The 24,666-nt window shown below is 41.5% G+C and overlaps 1 protein-coding gene across 1 annotated transcript in view; it reads left to right on the top strand.

Moving 5' to 3' along the window:
• IL1R2 (interleukin 1 receptor type 2) overlaps positions 1 to 22,445 on the top strand; it is a 146,155-nt gene extending 123,710 nt beyond the window's left edge. Inside the window, exon 10 of the mRNA XM_029604816.1 lies at positions 22,371 to 22,445. The gene's annotated coding sequence lies outside the window, so the exon portion shown is untranslated. The remainder of the gene's footprint in view (positions 1 to 22,370) is intronic.
• Positions 22,446 to 24,666: the final 2,221 nt, after the last annotated feature.

Below are 24,666 nucleotides of genomic sequence, written 5' to 3' on the forward strand. Positions count from 1 at the left end.
ATATCCAAACAGAAATTATGCCTTCATGCAGGAGAACTCCATTTCTTCGCACTACCAAAAATCCATTTCTTCGCACCACTACGTCTTGGTAGTGCGAAGAAATGGAGTTCTCCTGCATGAATGAAGGATATTTTTGCAGCGTTGATTTCTTTAAAGTGGAAGTTGTTGGGTGCGAATAGTGTTTCAACGTGGAGAATTCACTCAAGTTCTAGGTGAACATACCTGCTAACATGGAGAAGTATCCATACAGTCTTTTTGCACAATTTGAAGGCGTAGAGCATCTGCTTGTATTAAGTCATTAGGATTATTACAATATTTAGGGTATTTTTAGAGGGGTTTTGTATGTAAATGCATGTGTGTAAGTGAGTTTTTTGAAGGGTGAATGATTTGATGTAGGATTTTATGGGTTATGTGTGGTTATGATATTTGATGTGCAGTATTTTTTAGTTTACCTGACATATTGTATACAAATTATTAATGTATGAGTTTTTTGTAATGAGGATGTATATTGTATACAGGTTATTGGCACCTATGATATAATCATTAAAATAAACGCATTTATGTAGTATTGTTAGTTTTGTATACTTTGTTTTCACTCGTTAGATAGACTTTCTCATCCTACGAATGTATTAATCTAGTGAGAAAGTTATGTTACAAACCACATCATTGTATTTATATATTGTGTCCAGTCAGGGCTTCCACATTGGTCCAGATAAAGTCAATAGTATCCAAGATTGGCCTCAACCAAAGAGTCTACTGGCTCTGCAAAGATTCTTAGGCTTTGCAAACTATTACTGGCCCTTCATTCCCAACTACTCCAAGATTGTGGCTCCTTTCACAGTGCTCACCCATAAGAGGGTGAATACTAAAGTTTGGCCACCAGAAGCCATCACAGTCTTCCATGGATTGAAGGATGCCGTCCTTCAAAAACCCTGTCTTCACCATCTGGACCCTACTTGTCCCTTCATAGTTGAAGTAGTCACATCCACTCTGGGGTAGGGGCAGTCCTGAGCCAGCATGCCACTAATGGTTTCCACCATCTGTGTTCCTTATTTTCATGGAAATTCTCACCCACGGAAATCAACTATGGAATTGGAGACAGAGAGCTACTAGCTATCAAGCTGGTGCTTGAGGAATGGCATCACTGACTCGGGGCTCACCATCTACACCGATCATAAAAACTTGGAGCATCACCATGCACAATGATCGAATGCTTGTCAAGCCCACTGGTCCTTGTTCTTTGTACAAGCCCGCTGATGTAGTGTCTTAACCTCATCAGGTGCCCTTAGTTAAGTGATATAGCACGGAGATTACTTTCTTGGCCCCATCCGCCTTCGTGCATAACTTTTCAAAGTGGGACACACCCAATTGTAAATGAGATCTTATCATTATGGATTGAGCGAAGTGACCCAACTGTAAAGAGTATAGTGCCAAATCAGGTAAATCAAATTGCCTCTGCAAGTCTAAAAACGGACGTAATCCCTGAGGTCCCCAAAGTTGGCCCCATGTCTTAACCCTTTACGTTTCCACTTTTGAAAAGTTCTCAAAACCAGGTCTGAATGCTTTGTTTGCGTAAATACTAGTGCTTGCATGATATCCCTTTTTCCAATTAGTTGAGATCCAAGCTGGTGCCACAAGTCTAATGATATAAGAATAAAAGGGAGAAGCTTAGTCCCTCGGTCAACAATCCACATCCCCCTAGATTTCCACAGTAAACTGCGTAGCTGAACTTGCCCTAATATTTCCTGATTAGTCTGGACCCACTGTTTTGGGTTGACGCGTTTTGTGCCAGTCTACCAGTTTTTTTAAACCGAGCCGTCCAATAATACCAAGAAAGCTCTGGGATGCTAAGCCCTTCCATAGCCTTGGTTTTATATTTATTTATTTATTTATTTATTTATTTATTTATTTAAAGGCTTTTATATACCGGAGTTCATGCACTAGTGCATACCACTTCGGTTTACACAGAACAAGGATCAGAAAATTACATCAAACAGATTGAACAATTAAACAAATATACAATTACATCCAACGATTGGGTATAAATAACATGGCTAACTTAGTAGGAACTTAGAGTTTGAGGTAAAGGAGAGAAATAGTACCAAGTGGTAACAGAACAATGTTAATAGCTAAATAATAAATATAAATAGTAAATACAAATTCTTATAATAAATACAGATGCTTACAGATTACAGTCTTCATGAAAAGTTTACGTCTACAGAATAGGGTTAAGTAAATAAGAACTGGCGGTTATTTCTTTAGGAGTGAAGACTTCAAAAACTGAGGTTACATCTGGATTAAGAGGTATTGGTGTAGCATGCTCAAATATTTAATGATTTGGAATTGTGAGACCAAGGATAAAAATTAGGAGTTGTTTGATATGATTATAAAAGCGAGAATGATTCAAGTTCTGGGACGTGGTTCTGAGCTAGACCTTTAAGTGTAGGCTTTTGTAAAGAACCAGGTCTTGAGTTTCTTTTTGAATGTTCGAGTACACGTTTCGAGGCGAATGTCCGTGGGGAGGGCATTCCAATGAAAGGGGGCTGGCAGTCGAGAATGCACGTTTCTTGAGTGAGGACTTGGCTGAAGGTACGTGTAAGGTGCCTAAGTATCTGTTTCTGATTGGTCTTGAAGACTCGTGTAGGCGAAGTGGAAGGCTTAGATCTAGCGACGTTTGTGAATGGATGTTCTTGTGTGTTATAGTTAGCACTTTGAAAATGATTCTGGATCTGATGGGGAGCCAGTGTAAGTGTTTTAGTATGGGTGTTATGTGTTCACTTCTGCTGGTGTTAGTAAGAATCCTTGCGGCGGAGTTCTGCAACATTTGTAGAGGTTTTGTGGTAATGGTTGGAAGGTCTATAAGCAGAGAGTTGCAGTAATCGATTTTGGAAAATAGTATTGTTTGGAGGACTGTTCTGAAGTCCTGAAAATGCAGGAGAGGTTTCAGCTTTTTCAGAATATGTAGTTTATAATAGCATTCTTTCGTTGTGTTCTTGACAAATTCTTTGAGGTTCAGCCTTTTGTCTAAGGTGACCCCAAGGTCTCTTACTTGAGTGGAATTGATCATTGGTGGTGAGGTTAGGTTGTTGGTAGGCTGAAGGTTCTCATCTGGAGTGATAAGCAAAAGTTCTGTTTTTGACGTATTAAGTACTAGGTTAAGGCTAGATAGGAGTGAGTTTATGGACTGTAGACAATTGTTCCAGAAGTTGATGGTGCTGGAGATGGAGTCAGTGATTGGCAGCAGAATCTGAACATCGTCTGCGTATATGAAGTGTGTGACCTTAAGACTTGAGAGTAGATGACATAGGGGGAGAAGATAGATGTTAAAGAGGGTGGGGGAGAGAGAGGATCCTTGGGGAACTCCGAAAGAGGATTTGACCGGGAGGGAATCCTTGTTGCTGATTCTGACCTTGAAAGTCCTATTGTGTAGGAAGGATCTGAACCATTCCAGGGCTGATCCTGAGATGCCTATGTCTGAGAGCCGGTCGATCAGGATAGAGTGTTTTACGGTATCAAACGCAGCTGATAGGTCGAGGAGAATCAGGAGGTATGGTGTCTTTTTCTCCAGACCTACGAGGACTCTGTCAGAGAGGTTAGGATATAAAGTCCATCTGGCCACTCGCGGTCTCTGACCAGCCCAAATAAAAGCCATACATTTCCCCTGCCAAATATTTAATTGTGCTGGGGTAATTTTAGCTGGTAATGTTTGGAAGAGGTAGAGGGGGTCTCTCTAAACTCTTTCCATCTAACCTGGGTGGGTCTGGATAGGTCAGGAAATATTTTAATCATTTGACCATAGCATTCAACATTTTGTTTCAAAAAGAAACCTTTCATGACCCTACTGATGTCCTTTTCAGTTACAAAGGACACTAGGAGAGTTCCTCTATCCATTACTTCTATGTCTGAACTTTCAATAAATTGTGTTAAATTAATAAATTGTCCATAATTCCCATCCAGGCTCCAGCAGATTTTCTCATAGATTTCATAAGGAAAAAAGCCTTGTCTCTTCAAATTTTAGACATTCAACCATAAATTTCTTCAATGTAGATTGAACTCCTTCACCCAACATTCTGGGGAAGGTAAGAAATCTTAAATTTAAATGCCTGGATTGATTTTCCAGCATTCCAATATCCTTAATGACTTTAATATTCACAGCTTGAATTTGACTTGACGCTTGTTCTACAGTTGCCAGCTTGTTCTACAGTTGCCAGCTTTCCTAAATCTTTAATTTGGACTCCAAGATTCTGGTTCACTGATTGTAATTCTATTTCAAACTTCTGGTATTTTGTATCACAGTCAATAACTAACTGTCCCAAACTGGTTACTATGTCTCACAACTTGTCTACTGTAAGAATGGTCAGTTTTGGGGCAATTGCAACTTACCCCCCTACTCGACCCATTGCTAGACCTGTAGCCTCCGGTCTCTGTAGCTCCATGATTTTGCGTTCCTCCTCAGCGGACTCTAATGGGGATATAGCTGGTATAGTTCGTTCCATTATCCGCTCCTCCGTTGATCCCAACGAGCTAGAGGAGAACTGCATTGCCGGCTAAGATTCTCCTCCCTGGTGTCCCCCTCCCGTTGGGAGAGCATTTTGGATGTGTCTTTTGTATTATATATATTTAATTTTCTCAGGTTTGTGGTTCAGTCAATGAACTTGCAAGGTGAGTGATGTATTGCGCTGAATTATGAATTGCACCTGAAACATTTGACTACATGTTCTGAGATACATAGATCACAGAAGAAAGTTGTCAATTGGAGGACTACAGAATTGAATACAGAGAATGCCAAATTCTGTGATCCTCACCCAAGGACAGCTTGACCTAACAGAACTAGAGGATAAGCAAAACAAAATTAAAAAGGAGGCTATGGCTGAAAAGAAAGAAAGCTAAGTTGAATGTACACCCCTAATGCTGAGCAATGAGTACCTCAATGGCCAGTTAATCTGGTCTTATCTCTCCTACTGCTCTCTCCTACCTCAAGAGCCAGTCAACACTCCCAATTCAATCATTTGAAGAAAGCTACAGGGTGCCTGCCTTAAGTCTAAGCTGCTTCCTGCTCTAGCCTCTCCCCTCACAAGCAGCCTGCAGGGAACAGGAGGGGAGAGTGATGAGACTGCTGAAGACAGAGCAGAAGAGGGAAGAGACACTCTGCTCCATAGTCCACCCCCTTCCTCACTATTATTTCACCCCTTCTCTTGTTCTGAAGAGAACAGGAGGAGAGGGGTGATTTTAGAGTAGACAGAGAAAGCAGTCCGAATGTTTGAGCCCTTAAAGATCTCTTCAATCAAACCAAAGACTATTTAGTTAGAATTCCTGGATGGAGTGATGAAATTCTTCCAAAGGGGCTTCTTTATTCAAAGGTTCTTGAATCTGCATAAGTGGCCAAGCATACACCAGCTATAAAGGCCTGGATATGTATTGAAAGTCTGCAACGTCCGGTATCCCACCGCTGGCAGAGAAAGCATCAATTTCAATACATAGAAGCCTTGACGACTGGAACCACTGATCACAAGTTTCAGACTTCTGCTAATTAAACCTCTTTTTGAGTCTGTACCATGTGTGGAAAATATAGTCATATAGTAAATGAGGACAGAAAAAGAAAAAATAGGCCCAGCTAGTCTGCCCTGCATTGATTTTTATCTGTATTTACCCAAAAAGATCAAATTCCCATGTGGATCCCAACCCCCAGTCCCACTGTGTTCCCTTTAGGGTTGCAACTGCTGCTCTGTGCAGGTTTCCTTACTCTGCCATGGGCTGCAATTGTTGCTCAGTGCCTTCCTCACCTTCTTCTTGCCATTAGGTAACCTCTGTGTTTATCCCCTGCTTTTTTTTTTTTTTTTGCCTGCCCCTGGCCTTGTCATCACCAGGACGTTCCAGGTGTGCACCACCATCTCTGTGAAAAAAATGCCTCCTGACATTGCTCCTGAATCTACTCTTCTTCCAATGCAAAAGTTTGGCTTCCAGTACATTTAAATGTCTTTATCATATCCCCCCTCTCTTCTAGGGTACACAGATTAAGTTCCTTCAGTCTCATCTCATAGGACTTCCACTGCAAACCCTGCACCATTTTATTTGCCTTCTCTAGTACATCTCTAGTCTTTCTATATCCTAAATCCTGTTTATATAGGTGCATGCATTTTTCTGTGTTATTAGCAACACGATAAACTGTGGACACTGAGGGCATTTTCAGCACACGTAAGCTCATGCACTTGGAAAGACAAGAATTTTCTTAAGAAAATATAAAACGGATGATTGCACTGTATTGTGTATTTCAGTTCAAAATGTTACCTTTCACAATTAAAAGCTGGTAACGTGATTTGATAAATAGTTTATAATTGCAGGCAGTAAATTTTGCATTTGTATTTAGATATTTAAAAACAATGTAAAAGATTTTCACATTGTATTTTTGCATAGTGAAAAAAGTAAATTTTTATGCAAAATTATTCAAATTTGCCGTATAATTGCTGCAGAATCTTGAAATATCTGCCACAGGAAACTGGGCACTGTGGTCGTACCTTTCCTACTGCTGAACATGAGAACTGATCTTCTCTCCTGTGCTCTCTCCCTCCCTCCACAACCGTTCCATCTGCAGACTATCTAAAGCAATGTCCTAATGCTGGAGTCCTACAAAATACTAGAAGAGAGGGGAGGGGGGAGTAAAAATAAGACTCAGACCGTCAGTCACAAACACAAACTAGAAGAAGAGAATGAAGACAAGATATGCAGATTTAATACAGACCAGAAGATTCACAGAGACTAAAAGATGCAGACAGAGCAGAAGTTCACACACATGTTCCAGAAGAAACATTAGAAGTTGTTTTGCACAGTCACGGCTCAGCAGAATTCCTGAAGCTGACCTCTACAATTCAGTCTGGTCATAACTACAAATCCCTGGAATATGTAAGTCCCACCCCTGGGGCTTGTTTTCTAATAAAGCCTGCCTAACTTCCCATTGGCAGCGAGATAAATTAGGACATTGGTAACAGTCAAGGAAATACAAATCACAAACTACCAAGATGAGGACTATCCAATGTAACTGCTGTGGAGCCTTTATTCTGAGGGAAAGCATCTGGAAACTTAGAGCTTGCCCAATTTGTGCACAACTCTCTTCCTTGAAAATGGAGCTGACTGAGATAAAAGCTCAATTAGCTTCAATTAAAGGTAGTACACCCACATTGCATTACTCAGATAATAATTCCCCAATATCACGGAAAAACCAGGAGTCAAGAAAAGGAGATCCATTAGGCTCAGGTAGAACCCACAGTCACCCATTCTTGACAGATGAGCAGCCAACAGGTATACCCCCCCACTCAAACAAGTTATTAAAAAATTCTTTAAAATCCAGGAAGACAGTGGGCTCTGGTAGAATTAGACCTGTGATGAGGAGACCACAATGTACCAAATGCAAAAAGAACAAGCCTTCTCTATATTAAAAACTGAGGAAGTTCTTGAGAAAAACATTGCAGTATTACCAGAAAAGAGAGAAAAAACACAATGCATGCAGTATTTCAAGATCCATAACCAAAAGAAAAATCTAATTGAGATGGATAACTCTGTCAACAGTGGCACAACTACAAACAGAAAGAGTAAAGTGAATAACAAATCTCAACTAATATCTCATAAGGAGTCCAGGAAAAGCAATAACCTAAAAGAGAGTACCTGGAAGGCTATGACCACAAATGCTCATAGTTTGGGAAATAAAATCCCAGATCTGCAGGCCCTAATGGCTGAGGCAGAATTGGACATTGTTGCTATCACAGAAACATGGTTCACAGAATCTCATGAATGGGATACAACAATACCAGGCTACAACTTGTTAAGGAAGGACAGAAAGGATAGAAAAGGGGGAGGTGTGGCTCTTTATGTCAGAAACAACATCCAAGCATCTGAGCTACAAGGAAGTTGGGGTAAGAAGAAGCTCTATGGGTCGACCTAAAAAAAGATGACGGAGTGTCCATTTATATTGGAGTGGTTTACAGGCCTCCAAACCAAAAGGAAGAGCTGGACAGAGATCTGATTGAAGACATCCATAAGATAGGTAGGAAGGGAGAAGTGGTGATCGTGGGTGACTTTACTATGCCAGATGTAGACTGGAAAATCCCATCTGCAGAAACTAAAAATAGTAGAGCAATAATGGATGCCATGCAAGAATCTTTGTTCAAACAAATGGTGTTGGAACCCACGAGAGAAGGTGCTATACTCGACTTATTGTTCACTAATGCAGATAATGTCTCAGATGTCCAGGTGGGTGCCCACCTCAGCAGCAGTGATCATCAAACGGTGTGGTTTAATATCACTAATAGAATAGGGAAAAGAACCACAAAGACCCGAGTTTTACAGTTCAAAAACACAGACTTTGAGGAAATGGGAAAGTACCTGGAGGAAGAACTTAAAGGATGGGAGAACGAGAGAGATGTGGATCAGCAGTGGACCAATCTAAAAGGAGCAATCACCAAGGCAACTGCTCTATATGTTAGAAACATAAAGAAAAGCAAAAGAAAATTGAAACCTATCTGGTTCTCAAAGGAGGTGGCTGACAAAATTAAAGCTAAAAGAACAGCTTTCAAGAAATATAAAGGATCCCAAAGGGAGGAGCACAAAGAAGAATATTTGTATCAACTGAGGGAGACGAAGAAAACAATCAAGTTGGCAAAAAATCAAGCGGAAGAGAGGATTGCCAAGGAGATAAAAAATGGTGACAAAACATTTTTCAGATACATCAGCGAAAAGAGAAAGGTCCAAAGTGGTATAGTGAAATTGAAAGGTGGTAATGATCAATGGGTGGAGACAGACGAAGAAATGGCAGAAATATTAAACGAATACTTCAGCTCTGTGTTCACTAAAGAAGACCCTGGAGAAGGACCATCTCTACACAACAAAAAACTGGAGGGAAGTGGAATAGATGAAAATCCTTTTACAGTAGAAAATGTGTTGGAAGAGCTAAAGAACCTGAAAGTGGACAAAGCCATGGGGCCTGATGGGATTCATCCAAGGATATTGAGGGAGCTCAGAGATGTTCTGGCGGGTCCGCTGTGTGACCTGTTCAATAGATCCCTAGAAACGGGAGTGGTGCCGAGAGATTGGAGAAGAGCGGTGGTGGTCCCGCTTCACAAGAGTGGGAACAGGGAGGAGGCTGGCAACTACAGACCGGTTAGCCTCACTTCGGTGGTGGGAAAAGTAATGGAGTCCTCTGCTGAAAGAGAGAATAGTGAACTATCTACAGTCCGGAGAATTGATGGACCAGAGGCAACATGATTCACCAGGGGAAGATCCTGTCAGACAAATCTGATCCACTTTTTTGACTGGGGTAACCAAGGAATTGGATCAAGGAAGAGCGCTCGATGTCATATACTTGGATTTCAGCAAAGCTTTTGATACGGTTCCGCACAGGAGACTGGTGAATAAACGAGAAGCTTAGGAGTGAGTGCCGAGGTGGTGACCTGGATTGGCAAATTGGTTGACGGACAGAAGACAATGTGTGATGGTAAATGGAACCTTCTCTGAAGAGAGAGCGGTTTTAAGTGGTGTACCGCAAGGATCGGTGTTGGGACCGGTCCTGTTCAATATCTTTGTGAGTGACATTGCGGACGGGATAGAAGGTAAGGTTTGTCTTTTTGCGGATGACACTAAGATCTGCAACAGAGTGGACACGCCGGAAGGAGTGGAGAGAATGAGACGGGATCTAAGGAAACTGGAAGAGTGGTCGAAGATATGGCAGCTGAGATTCAATGCCAAGAAGTGCAAAGTCATGCATATGGGGAGTGGAAATCCGAATGAACTGTATTCGATGGGGGGGGAAAGGCTGATGTGCACGGAGCAGGAGAGGGACCTTGGGGTGATAGTGTCAAATGATATGAAGTCTGCGAAACAATGCGACAAGGCGATAGCAAAAGCCAGAAGAATGCTGGGCTGCATAGAGAGAGGAATATCGAGTAAGAAAAGGGAAGTGATTATTCCCTTGTACAGGTCCTTGGTGAGGCCTCACCTGGAGTACTGTGTTCAGTTCTGGAGACCGTATCTACAAAAAGACAAAGACAAGATGGAAGCGGTACAGAGAAGGGCGACCAGGAAGGTGGAGGATCTCCATCGGATGACGTACGAGGAGAGATTGAAGAATCTAAATATGTACACCCTGGAGGAAAGGAGGAGCAGAGGTGATATGATACAGACTTTCAGATACTTGAAAGGTTTTAATGATCCAAAGGCAACGACAAACCTTTTCCATAGGAAAAAAAATCAGCAGAACCAGGGGTCACGATTTTGAAGCTCCAGGGAGGAAAGATTCAGAACCAATGTCAGGAAGTATTTCTTCACGGAGAGGGTGGTGGATGCCTGGAATGCCCTTCCGGAGGAAGTGGTGAAGACCAGAACTGTGAAGGACTTCAAAGGGGCGTGGGATAAACACTGTGGATCCATAAAGTCAAGAGGCCGCCAATGAAGAGTAGGTGACTCGCCAGAATGATGGCTACTGCCTGGAGACAATACCCTTATTCAATAAACATACACATGGTTACTGTGACTCCAACATCGCTCTAAGCTTCAACAGCAAGAGGAAATGTGGAAAAAAGGATTTGCACTCACAAAGACGGGAGTAGCTGGCTTGTTATGGCGGTTACTACCCCAAACCAAATAACCAAATTACTACCTCCACCTTCCTCTATTCCTGATGCATTTCAATTAGCTTGATCACTCCATTCTTATACTTCACTTTCAATGCATATCCAGCATAGTTCTCTGCTTCAACGGCAGGGGAGAAGAAAAACTGTTACTTCACACATCCAGCAGAGCTCTCTGCTTCAATGGCAGGGGAGAAGTAAAAAGGGTTCGCACTCACAAAGCGGGGAGTAGCTGGCTTGTTACGGCGGTTACTACCCCAAACCAAATGTACCTGATACTTCACTCTCGACGCATATCCAGCATGGCTCTCTGCTTCAACGGCATGGGAGAAAGACTGATACATCACGAATTTCCAGCATAGCTCTCTGCTTCAACGGCAGGGGAAAAGAAAAACTGATACTTCACGCATATCCAGCATAACTTCAACGGCAGGGGAGAAGGAAAAAGGATTCACACTCACAAAGCGGGGAATAGCTGGCTTGTTACAGCGGTTACTACCCCAAACCAAATGTGCCTGATACTTCACTTTCGATGCATATCCAGCATAGCTCCCTGCTTCAACGGCAGGGGAGAAGATAAACAACCAATAAGGGCTGTATAACATAATCTGGGTAAAAACAAATGGGCATGGGTGTAGCTTGCTTATTGCGGCGGTTACTGCCCCTACTACCTCTAACTAATCAAGCTAGATATTTCACTTGGATGCAGCTCCATCATCGCTCTCTGCATTAATGGTGGGGGTGCAAGGGATATAGAACCAAGAGCTAAGAGAAACAGATAAGTATGAGAGAAAAAAATGTGTGAAGCTTGCTGGGCAGACTGGATGGGCCATTTGGTCTTCTTCTGCCGTCATTTCTATGTTTCTATGTTTCATTGCCTTGGATGTAGACAGAATTTGATACAAATATTACTTTGATTCATATTTTCCCAGCATATCCCGAGAAAACCTACAGGTATATTAGTAAGAATAAATCTTCCTCTTTACAAACCATAAACTATAATAAATTATATTTTTATTGTAAATGGAATATAACATGTAATCTTCCATATAAATAAAGCTTCTATTTATTCCTTCATTTACAGGCAAGAGAAATCATTTTAACCTTTTGGCATCCTCTAATGGCCACTTAAGGGTATTGCAATTCTTTTCAATACAATCCCTTAATACCGGGTATTGCAGTTAATCAATAACCTTCTTACCTTTTTATAATATCTGTTTCTTTTAATTAGATGAATTCCTACAGCTCCCTGATGCATATCTTTTATGTAGCCAGAAAAAAGAAATGGTCATGCGACGCAATCCTGATGGCATGAAAGCACCAAATAGCAGATGATGCAAATGTTTTCTGGAAAGTGACAAAACTCGAGAGATGTGTTCTTTGTGCACAGTAAAGAGTTCTGAAATGCAGCATTTCTACCACTATTTGTTATGAACAGAAATACCAATTTACAGGTATTTAAAAACATTTTTACAGAATATAAGGGGATCTGGATAGTGTTTATAATTCTATATGGTGAAACTATACATATATTTGGATCTGAGGGCTACCAGAGGTAAATAATGGGCAAGTGTGGACAGGTCTGTAAATGGAGAGTGTTAATGAAGAATCTGGTGGCTCTTCCTCCTGGGCACTTCTTTCAGGTTGCGACAAATACTTAGATTTTGTCAGATATCTGATTATTGTTTAGGTTTGTTGTAAAAAAGATTTAGGATGAAATGAATCTTACAAAACTGAATCTTTCACTAAATCAAGAAACATAGACAATAATGACAGAAAAAGACCATATGACCCATCTAGTCTGTGTTGTGTCTGTCGGTTCCCGACGCCCTCTCTCCGCCCTCCTTACCTCTTTAGCGCCTCCCTCTTCGTCCGCGGGAAGATTGGCTGCCGCGGCGTCCTTCTGCCGCAAGTCCTCGGGTGTTCCCGGACCGGCTCGACGCTGCTATCCGCCATGTTCCTGGAGGCCTAGGAACACGCGCGCGGCGTGGCCCCGACTGAAGTACCTCGATGGTGCGAACCTCCGGGGCGTCCCCCGAAGATGATGTCACCCGCGACGGATATTTAAGGTCTCAGTGTTTTGCTAACAGATGGAGTTAGCAAGGCATGTCATCAGACTCGCCCCTACTTCCTAGCTACTCTGCCTCCTCGGACTTACCAGAGGTACCCGCTCCTCGGGGGGCCTCGCTCTCTCCTTTGTTTTTCAGGTGACAGTCTGGAAGTGGTACTCGCTCCTTGAGGGCCCTCATTCCCAGACTTGCTCTGTATGCTCTTTTGCCTGGAAGTCATCACTACCAACTATATCAACTACAGTGAGCTACCATTGTTGTCTCTGAGCTTTCCCTGGAACCAGGTACTCGCTCCTTGAGGGCCTATACATTCCAGCTCCTGGGCTTCATTGGGACATTGTGTGAGTGTTACCATCTGCATACCCTGCCTACTCACTATATCTCAAGTTTCTCTACAGCTCAGCCTCCAGGGTTCGCTGTTCCAGTATCTGAGGGACTACAGCCCAGCCGGGCTTACCAGCTCACTACTGCCATCTCTGGTGGTTCAATATACTGTCTAATAAAAGAACTAGTGTGTGTTTGTCTCCTAACTCTGAGCCTGACCGGTGGTCCCTCTCGGGATCATTCCCCAGGGGCGTGGTCATCTGCCACTGATCCAAGGATCCACCCACAACTCTCCTATATAACAACAGATTGCTAACTCCTATCTGATTGCTCCTCCCATCAGGCATCAGATCTCGAACAGATTGCTAACTCCCCGCAACAGGTCTGAACAGATTACTAACAGTCTGTCCATCCGCCCAACTAGTTTAGCATAATTCACATCACTGCCTTAGAGATCCCCTCTATTTATCCCATACTTTATTGGATTCAGATACAGCTTTTGTCTTTACTACCTCCACTGGGAGGTTGTTCTATGTATCTACCACTCTCTCTGTAGAGAAATATTTCCTAAGATTATTCCTGAGTCTACCCCCTTTCAACCTTATCACATTTCCTCTCATTCTAGATCCTCCTTTCCATTGAAAGAGGCTCATCTCCAGTGCATGGAAAACTTTGAATGTCTCTATCATATCTCCCCCTTCGTCCAGGATGTACATATTTAGATATTTAAGTCTATCCCTATATGCTTTAGAACAAAGCCCATTTTGGTAGCCACCCTCTGGACTAACTCCATCCTGTTTATATCCTTTTGAAGAAGTGGTCTCCAGAATTGTACACAGTATTCCAAATGAAGTTTCACTAGGCATCTATACAGGGGCAATATCGCCTCCCTTTTTCTGTTGACCGTTCCTCTCCCTGTGCAGCCAAGCATCTTTCTGGCTTTTACCATCATTTTATCCACCTGTTTGGCCACCTTAAGATCATAAGATATAATCACTCCCAGATCCTGCTCTTCCTTTGTGCTTAAAAGAATTTCACCTCCAATACTGTAGCTTTCCCTTGGGTTTTTGCATCCTAAATGCATTACTCTGCATTTTTTAACATTAAATCTTAGCTGCCGGACATTAGACCTTGAACTGTGCTAGAACCTACCTCATGTTTTCCACACCTTCCTGGCTGCACACCCTGTTACAGATTTTGGTGCCATCAGCAAAAACAAACAATATGATGTGAAGAAATAGTTTCAAGTCAAAATCTTTCATTTTTGAATTGCTAGGTGCAAGGATAGATTCCAAATTGAGACACCGGTCTCAGCTAAGTTCCTCCCGATGAAGTCAATAGCTGAAACATGGCCATGTCAGGGGACTACAATACTTAAGCTTGTGGAACCAACCAGTAGTGATAATATCATCGAAATATACACTATTAATAAAGATGGCACATTGAATTCTAGTTTTGAAATCTTTCATCATTGCACCTAGCAATTCAAAAATGAAAGATTTTGACCTGAAACTATTTCCTCACATTATTATTGTTTAATATTTGGATATTGCCATGTGAGGTCTAACCCAGTCAGTCAACCTAGGTTCCATACCAAGGGCACACAATTTATTTATAAGTCTTGTGTGCGGAACTGTGTCAAAGGCCTTGCTGAAACCCAAGTGGCGCGCTCTTTTGATCCAACTGTCTGGTCACCCAATCAAAGAAATTGATCAGATTCGTCTGACAAGATTTACCTCTGGTAAAACCATCCTGCGTTGGATCTTGCAATCCGTTGGATTCCAAAAATTGCACTATCCTCTGTGTTAGCAGTGATTCCATTAGTTTGCTCACCACAGAGGTCAGACTGACAGGCCTGTAGTTCCCAGCCTCCTCCTTATTTCCACTTTTATGAATAATATCCACATTCTCACATTTCCAGTGCTCCAGGACTACGCTAGACTCTAAAGAATCATTGAAAGGGTCAGCCAGCAAAGCTGCCAGGGCATTTCTAAGTTATCTTTGTACCCTTGGATGTATCCTGTCTGGCCCCATCACCTTATCTGCTTTAAGTTTAGTTAGCTCCTCACGAACACAGTGTTCTGAAAATCGATGGAGGTTTTGTCACTTCCATTCTTATTTGTGTTTGTTTTATGTGGTTCTGTTCCAGGCCTTTCCATAGTGAACAGAATTTTTGTTAAGGAATTTTACTTTTTTGTCATCAGCCTCTATATATTCCTCCCCTTTACCTTTGATTCTTACAATGCTACTTTTGCACTTTCTTCTATCACTAGCATATCTAAAAATAATCCTTGTTATCTCTGTTTCACATTTGCTATTTTTTTCTTCTATTTGAATTTTTGCATTCCTGACTTCTTTCCCAGCTTCTCTTTCCAGATATATATCGTTGCCTGTTTTCCTCTTTCTGTGATCTCTTGTAGTTTATAAAAGCTAACCCCTTTCTTCTTTACATTTTCAGGTACTTCTTTAGAAAACTATCGTGGCCTTTCTCTCCTCTTCCCTTTCTTTACTTTCCTAACACAGAGATCAGTTGTGCTTATATCATCTTTCTTACTTTTACTCATTGCCCTTTTACTTCCCCTAGATTTTCCCATCCAGTTAACGATTTCATGACATATTCCCCTATTTTAAGAAAGTTAGTTTTCTTGAAGTCTAGGACCCTCATCTTAGAATTAATCTTCATCTCTTAGTCCATATTCAACTGCTATGTGTTAGAGAGGTGGACCCTTGGACCGAGATGAGATTGACACTACCGGAAAGGAGGAGCCCTGCAGGTTCTTGTTGTAGGCAGACAGAACTGGTCAGAGCAGAGTCCCAATAGGACCTTCATCAATACCAGCCCTCATTCCCCACAGGTTGAGTCCTTGAGTGCCAGGGCCAGTTGGATTTAGCTGCGGGTCTCCAATGGTGATGATTCTCACAATGATGGGGCTAGTAGCTGAGATGGTATCTACAAAGTCTGGCATGTGGAAAGCAGTGTCAAGATATTCCAAGGGTCAAGGCAGGTGGCAATCAAGCTAAGTCCAGGAGATGTACCAGAGGTCAAGGCAGGTGGCAATCAAGTGAAGTCCAGGAGATGTACCAGGGGTCAAGGCCAAGGAAGCAATCCAGAGGGAAGACAAGATGGACATGGAGACAGTCAGGAACATGCAACCAGCTTCTCCAAAGACTTTGACCTGTTGCTGAGGCATCCAATGCAGGTCTGGCTGGGCCTTAAATCGTAAGGCCTAGGTGCATCATCAGTAGGCAACGCAGGAGGTTTCCCGCCGTGGGCCCTTTAAGTTGGGGCAAGACGCATGTGCACCTAGGGACGCTCACACAGCTAAGCGGCATTCCCGGCGTGGAGCATCATGGCGGCCTGCCACACCTGGAGCCAGGAATTCATTGCGGTGGTGACTGTCTCCCTGCCACATGAGGTCTCAGGTAAGAGCGGCCAGCTGCGGACTTACCCCATAGTCGGCCAAGCGCAATACTTGGCCTCTTAGCTGGATAAACTAACTTAACCTATATATGCAGTTAACTAGATAAAATTATCTTGCTAACTTTAGGACAGGTGTACAGGCCAGCTAATTTTGAATATCCATAATGATTTCCAATGCATTTTCACGAAGAGATATTTCAAGTCAAACACTTCATTAGAATTGTTGAGCTCCATATTCAGAAACATTTAGCTTGCTAACTCAAAAATTATGGGGCAGATTTTCAAAGGGTTACATGTGTGCACCCCCTTGCGTGCGCCAACCCTGGATTTTATAACATGCGCGCGGCAGCGCGCACATGTTATAAAATCAGGAGCAGATTTGTTCACGCTGGGTTGCATGAACAAATCTATGCCCACGCATAAGTTTAAAAATCTGGCTAAATGAATATTTGGACACTTTCCAGCTAAAGTTTAGCTGGATGTTAGGGGGGCATTGCCGAGGGGCATAAATGGGAGGAGCTGAGTTAGCTGGATGACCTTAGATAAGAGCCAATATTAATATGCTACTTATCTGGATAAGTAGGACTTATTAGGGTAAGTGGTGGCTGCTGAATATCTGGCTATGTTCAGCGGCCACCACTTGGCTAGGCATGTCATTTATCCAGCTAAGTAGATAGTTGGATGGTCAATGGGGCAGTGAATGGGAGGATTGGGGTGGTGCTGCTTATCCAGTTAATTTAACTGGATAAATGCCAATATTTAGACTTATCTGGTTAAGTTAATGGGATAAGTTATTGGATATAGTTGTTAATTGGTTTCCCCTAGTTCCATTGTAAACCGGTACGATAAGACCTCGTCTTGAGCATCGGTATATTAAAAGAATTTAAAATAAAATAAATAATAAAAATATGTTAAACCTGCTATAGAGTAGGTCTAAATTACCCAGATACAACTTATCTGACTAAGCAGAGATTTATACTGAATATCAGAAGCATAACCGTGCTGCCGAATATCCCATTTAAGTTAAAAGCAATGGTGAATTTTTCAAGGGAGTCCTCAATCTTAGAGTGGAGTTCCACAGGGATCTTCATCATCTCCAATGATTTTTAATCTTTCTGGCTTCTTTGGAGCAAATGGTTTGTTTCTTTGGATTTGTCCCATTTTATATGCAGAAATATATACAAATTTTAGTAAATTTGGGGACTTATCCCGCAGTGGTCTGTATATCAGTAGTAAGCAGCTAGTTAAACTAGAATGGTTTAATTTAAATTAAAAAAAACCCAAAATTTAACAAATTGTTGGAGGTCCAGAGAAATATGGTTTGTTACTTGGGAAGGATGTAGTGTTAGCCAAAGGAGAAATAAAAACTTTGGGAATACTGCTGGATGAGAAGTGGAGCTTTGAAAGTCAAATTTCAAAGGTAATGTGCTTGGCATTTTTATACTTAAGAATGGTTTTATAGTTGAAGCCATTCTTAAGTAGGCATACTTTTAAATCAGTAGTTTACGCTTTGGTATTGACTGCAGTGGATTTCTGTAATGGTATCTACTGGGTCCTACCCTGAACATCTGTAAGATGTTTACAGGTCATTCAAAATATGGCAGCAAGAGTAGTAATGGGCCATTCAAGGCAAGAAGCTACAGCTCTGCTACTAAGAAAACCTACATTGGCACCCTTTAAAATGTAAATTTAGGTACTGCTCTTAATCTTTAAATATTGATGGGGGAAATGCCCACGTCATATGAAGAATCAGCTGTCATGGAAAATGTCAAGGAAGCTCCAGAGTTCACAGCAACAATATCAGTTATAGTACCATCAGTCAAGGCCTTTCATCACCTTAGGCTTCAAAACAGAGCTTTTTCAATGTTAATTCCCAAATTGTGGAATGAGTTACATTTGGTGATTAGGGAAGAACATGATCTATAGAAATTTCAATAGAGAGTGAAGACCTGGCTTATGCTTAATGATATGAATTAAGAACTGCTGTGATAAATCTATTGAGGCTTAAAGTCATCCTGATTTGTGTGTGCTTGTTTTGCTTTATGATTTTTATGATTGTATTTTATTGTTGTATATCGCTTTGGATGATTTATTTTAAATTGGGAAAGTAGTTGATAAATTGTACTAAATAAGTTAACCAGATAAATTCTTAACCGGTTAACTTAAATAACATTTTAATTTTGTATATCGGGCCCTATGTGACAGATTTTCAAAGGCTACGTGTGTAACCTGAGAAAATTTGCCCCTGCGCACGCTAAGCCTATTTTGCATAGGCTTAGCGGCGCACGGAAGCCCCAGGACGTGCCTATGTCCCGGGGACTTGTAAAAGGGGCGGTCTGGGGGCGTGGCCGGGGCCATGGCAGTGGTCCGGGGGCGGGGTCGAGTGCTCCGGCACAGCAATGGCCAGCCCGCGATCCCGGGCACAGCAGACCACAGCGGACCGCCCACCCCCCGCCCCTTTTTGCAATCCCCGGGACATATGCACATCCCGGGACCTGTGCGTGCCGCCGAGCCTATGCAAGATAGGCTCGGCGCGCGCAGGGGGAGGCAGGGGTAGGTTTTTGGGTGTTGCGCGCGTATCTTACGCGCGCAACCCTTTGAAAATCTACCCCAAAAGTTTTAAAATCTGGCCCTATGTGCCCAATTATTCATTTAGCTGGATAACTTCTGAGTTGACCAGCTAATTGCTTCTGAATATGGACAGAATATGGACAGAAGTATTTGATTTGAATTATTGTCTCCTAATGCAGTTTCTTGGACATTTGATCATGGAATAAAGACAAAAAATGAAATCAGTGGTTGAAATTTCATTTTTTTTCTCACTTATCTTTCTTGTAATTTTTTAATGAGCTCACATTCTGTGATAATTGATTCACATGGCACATAGAAATTATCATATGTAGTTTAATCAACAAAATCACTTAGGCGTAGATTCATCAAACTGCTATAATATAGCAGAGAATAGCGCCTACGATAAAAAAAAATAAAGGGATGGTTAGGGTAATTTCTTCCTGGTACCGCTTTGCATAGCTGTTTTACTACAATGCGAGAGAGCCTGTGTAGAGCCTCACAAAAAAGTTAACTATTTATAACCACTAAGAAGGGCACTAGTAACTCGGTGGTGGGTTCTGGGGGGGCAATTTTACATGCATAGTCAAATATACAAACAGCACAGTTACCATCAGTGAAGATTTAATGTGATTTAGGTGATAACGCCCTAACACATTTTGATAAATGACCCCCTTAGTTATTAGGGAGATTACTGTTAAAACACTATTAAAATTATGGACTGTATTCTTTGATATATTTGTCTGATGCTAATATTAGATATAATTACATTACAGTATTAGATATATTTACATTATAGTAATTATAGTTTTTTCCTGTACAAGATGAAGGCATTTCTTAGAAGCAGATAAGTATAATTGGTCTTCAAAATTTCACAATCCTGACCTGACATATTCCAAAGTTTAAATTCATGATCCTGGTTGTGTAACATATCCCTTTGGAAATAACAGCTTCAGTAGCATTTTAATATTCACAATTATAACTAAATGCTTGCATACAATTAAATGCACATTTAATTTGTTAAAATATTAGATGGATGTAATGGAAAAGATGATGTAAGGCTTAGAAGTTAGATGGTATGGTAAATATCTCAAGAACTGGGTCATTTTTTCCTACATGAGTACATCTGCTGAGAATTTCAGATTCTCTGTCTCATTCATTTATTGCCTCTTTATCATAGATCTCTGTTTTACTGCTATGCAAGATCCATAAGTCAGGATCTATGTGCGTCTTCACATGCAGGGATGAAAAGATATGCAAACCTGAAAACAAAGGAGTAGATTTTAAAAGGGGGTGTGCGGGAGTACGTGTGCGCGTGCTACCCAGCGCGCGCACATGTACACCCAATTTTATAACTTGCACAGGCCGCTTGCAAGTTATAAAATCAGGGTCGGCGCTTGCAAGGGGGTTCAGAATTGTGCACCTTGCGTTGTGCCCAGCCACGCTGCCTTCCCCCATTCCACCTTCCCTTCCCCTACCTCCCCCACCCTTTCCCCCCTACCTTTTTTCTTTTTTCGATTCTATTTCCAAACTTACTTCAGTCCTGGGGTTGAAGTAAGTTGCGTGCGCCGGCCGACTGCTGGCGCGCGATCCCAAGCACAGCGGTAAATGGCCGCTGTGCCTGGAGCCTCTAACCCCGCCCCCTTCCCGCCCCTTTAGTAAAGCCCCAGGACTTACACGCGTCCCGGGGCTTTTGAAAATAGGCCCAGCGCGTGTAACCTTTTTAAAATCCAGCCCAAAGTTTGTCAATTAATTCAACAAACCTGATAGAATTTTCATGTCTTCATTAAAGTAGTTTGCCAAACTCTCTTTTGTATACGTTTACTTTGGATTTCTTCAAATTAATGAATTCCTGTTGGATTTCAAGTGAAGTTTGCTGATTCATAGAAGTCCATAGGAAGTAGAGTCAAAGCGAATTTCTATGAATTTGTCAAATCTGCATTGAATTTCATCAAATGTGCTTTGGATTTTCCTAGGTTTGAATGAATACTTTGTTGAAATTTTCCTGGTGAATTCAGGAAGAATAAAAAAAAATGGACAGAGTTGCATTACCCCTAAAATTTGTGTGGTTTGACTTTGTCTTGAATATTTTGCCCATTTCTAATCTCATGATTTAAATTAGTTTTGTCATATACTCTCTATAGCCTGCAATTTGGATAGCATTGGCAATATTATTCTATTAATAAAGAATTAGAAGGAATATTAAAGGCACACACAGAAATACAATTCTCCCCTCAGCGTGATGGTTTAGAATGCCCTTAGTCAAATGTTTTTCACTGAATAGTAAAAATCACAATAGTAACTTGGCTAGAATGTTGGGACTCTTCACATACCATATCAATGAAAATACATTTCAACAGATTAATATCACCAAAATAATAAATACCTCTGGTGTCAGCATGATAAACACATACATTATTCTAAATAAAGTACTATCCCCAAGATATGAAAAAAATAAAGATCATCTTAAGTCATTTAAAAGTTGGCTTCTCGATCTATGGGACAGAGTCTATGGGGCAGATTTTCAAACGGGTAAGATACCTGAAAACCTGCCCCAAGCTCCCCCTGCGTGCGCCGAGCCTATGTTACATAGGCTGCCGGCACACGCAAAGCCACGGAACGCGTGTAAGTCCCGGGGCTTTCCTGGGGGGGGGGGGCATGTTGCAGCCGGTGTGTCATTGGGGGGCGTGTCGCGGCCAGCGCATCATCGGGGCATTCCGGGGGTGGGGCCACAGGCGTGGTTCCAGCACGGGGGCATGGCCGCGGCAGCCGGCCTGGCGCGCGCAAGTTACGCGTGCCTTGGGCAGGAGTAACTTTTGGATTAAAGGTAGGGGGAGGTTTAGATAGGGCCGGGGTGGTGGTTTAGATAGGGGAAGGTGTGGGGGTGGGGGGGTGGAAGGAAAGTTCCCTTTGAGGCCGCTCCGATTTCAGAGCGGCCTCGGAGGGAATGGAGGCAGGCTGCGTGGCTCGGTGCGCGCAGGCTGCCGAATTTGCGTGGCCTTGCACGCGCGCCGACCCCAGATTTTAAAAGATAAGCTCGGCTATGCGCGTATCTAATAAAATCCGGCGTACTTTTTAAAAATATGCCCCTATATGTTCAGACCAAATGTGGAAGTATTTAGCCTTCCATGTGGGAGAGGCCAATTTAGCTTTAGTCTTTTCAAAAATTGCAAAGTTGTGAACTATATTCCTCCGAAAAGTAAAACTTAGTTTGGATCCCTCCAAAAGTAAAGGATGGTCTTTTTCCCCATTTAAAAAACTTTTCATAACCAAAGTTTAACATATTTATTTCCAGGGGAAAAATAAAAATAATCACATAATACAAATGCTGGATCACAGGGACTGTCAATATCTGCACTTCTGTTCACATAGGATACCACCTTCTGCCAAAAGATCTGACTGATTGAACAAGACCAAAAGTGCTGCCCCAGAGTTCCAGGAGCCAAGGAACACTTCAAGCAAGAATCTGAGGCCGCTATCCTGGAAAGATAAACTTGACACTGAGAAATATAGAAACAAGTGAGGAATTAGTATTGCATTTCTTGAAATAACCTGCTTTTTGAAATTACATTGATTTGTTTAAAACACTATGAATACTGTTTTAAAGAAAATGTGAACTGTTTCCACTTATTCAATAAAGATGGATAATCAAAGTTATCATCTGACTTCGTCAAAAACTTGTGGAGAAAGGAAAGAGAAAAATGTAATGGATTCTGGACATCAAAACAATCCATGATCGGAGACCACCTAGTATTGGTCAGCTTAATGATGTCCAGGCTATGAATGTAGTGTCTCAATTGCAAGTACCTGAAAAAAATCCATCTGTTTGTTGGAATTCCTCTTGAAGCTCAAGAAAGGTGAAAATCGATCCATCAGAATCTAGCAGCTGGGACAGCACAGTCCTTGTTTCCCAGTTACAAAGCACCATCCCAGTTACGAAGTACCATCTGAAACATACCTGTGAGAAAGTGACAGTTACCCACAATCAAAAGAAAAGGTCTTCAATAATAATAATATGATAAATGTAAATAATTATGAAACCATTGCCATGTCAATGGACTTCCAATGTAGTCTTTTTACAGGCAGCAGGGAGCCAACCCAAGGAAATATGTAAAGCAAATCTTAATGATAAGGGGGACATCTGTGCAGCCTCCATAAGGGTAGGGGTATAATATTGAGTAGACAGTAGCCAATCCTTAACATGGTGCATATTTATTTGAGGCTCTATTATAAGGTAACAAATTAGGAAAACCTAAGCCACCTAAGGTCCATAGTCTGAATGGAAATGTGGGGTTTCTCAATTTTACGGCCAAAATAAACCGGTAACATTGAAAAGAGATATATTTACCGAGGAAGCAGAATAATTTTAAACAATTGAATTTTGCCTACAAGAGACAGAGGTCCAGGACCATAATGTTTTTTTCTGTGGGATTTTAGAAGAGAGGAAACATTTTTTCCAACTATGAAGGCAGGGTCTCTATAAAATAATTCCTAAGTATTTAAAAGAGTTAATGTCCCATTTTAATGGAAATTTACCCTCCTGTTAGTCTGGTATATAAGTCCCAAGGGGCATCACTTTAAATGTGTCTAGATTGAAACTTAAGCTTGACAAATCCCCATACTCTTTAAAGGCATATAAAACTCTTGGCAAATACTATTTTGGATTCAGCATATGCGCTGCGGTAGCACGTCATCAGCAAAAGCAGCTATTTTAAATGAAAATCAACCAATAGGGATACCAGGAATGTCTGGATTATTATGTAAAGTTCACAGCAGAGGATCCAAAAATATAAGAAAAGCAGTGGGGACAAAGGGCATCCCTGTCTGATGCCCTGACACAAAGCAAATTAACTGGATGGTATACCATTGATCAAGGGAGAGGCTACTGGAGAGGAATATATAGCACCTTTAAAACATCCAAAAATTAACCTCCAATCCCATACCACCAAAGTTTTTCAAAAACTGAATTCCCAGCTGACCCTGCCACAGGATATTTTGGTATCAAAGCTGATTAATAGAGCCCAATTTACAATTATTGGATTGTTCAATAGAAGCAATCAATTTGCAAATATTAACAGCTGAATGGTGGCCCCTCACAAAGCAAACCTGCGAATCTAAAATTAAAGATCGCAATATTCTAGGCTATCTATCAGCCATAACCTTTGCCAAAAATTTAACATCACAGTTGATCGGAGAAATACATCAGTAGGAAGTTGGAAGAACAGGGTCCTTGCCAGGCTTAGGGAACACTGTAATATAAGGGCTTTATTGGAACCATGGGTAACCTGTCCTTGAGAGATTAGATCCCCAAAATAAGCAACCAATGTAGGTGATATTCAACTCACTGGGAACTTATAAAATTAATTGGTGAATCTATCAAGTCTAGGAGCTTTGAAAAGAGATGCCCAAGAAATGACTCCACCAACCTCTTCAACCGTCAAAGGGCCATTCAGAAATTCCAATTGAAAATCAGAGATCTTTGGCAAATCCAAACAAGATAGATATAATTTTACTAAAGCCATATCACCAGGGGTTTGGGAATGTAACTTCTCATAATATGTAGTAAAAAATGTTTGCTAAATCTCCATTGGAATTAACCAATGATCCCAAAGTTGTTTTCATCACAGATACATACTTATGACCCCCACATTTTTGTAATTTTGGCTAG

This window comes from Rhinatrema bivittatum, chromosome 5 (assembly GCF_901001135.1).
Source record: "Rhinatrema bivittatum chromosome 5, aRhiBiv1.1, whole genome shotgun sequence".
NCBI classification, from domain to species: Eukaryota; Metazoa; Chordata; class Amphibia; order Gymnophiona; family Rhinatrematidae; genus Rhinatrema; species Rhinatrema bivittatum.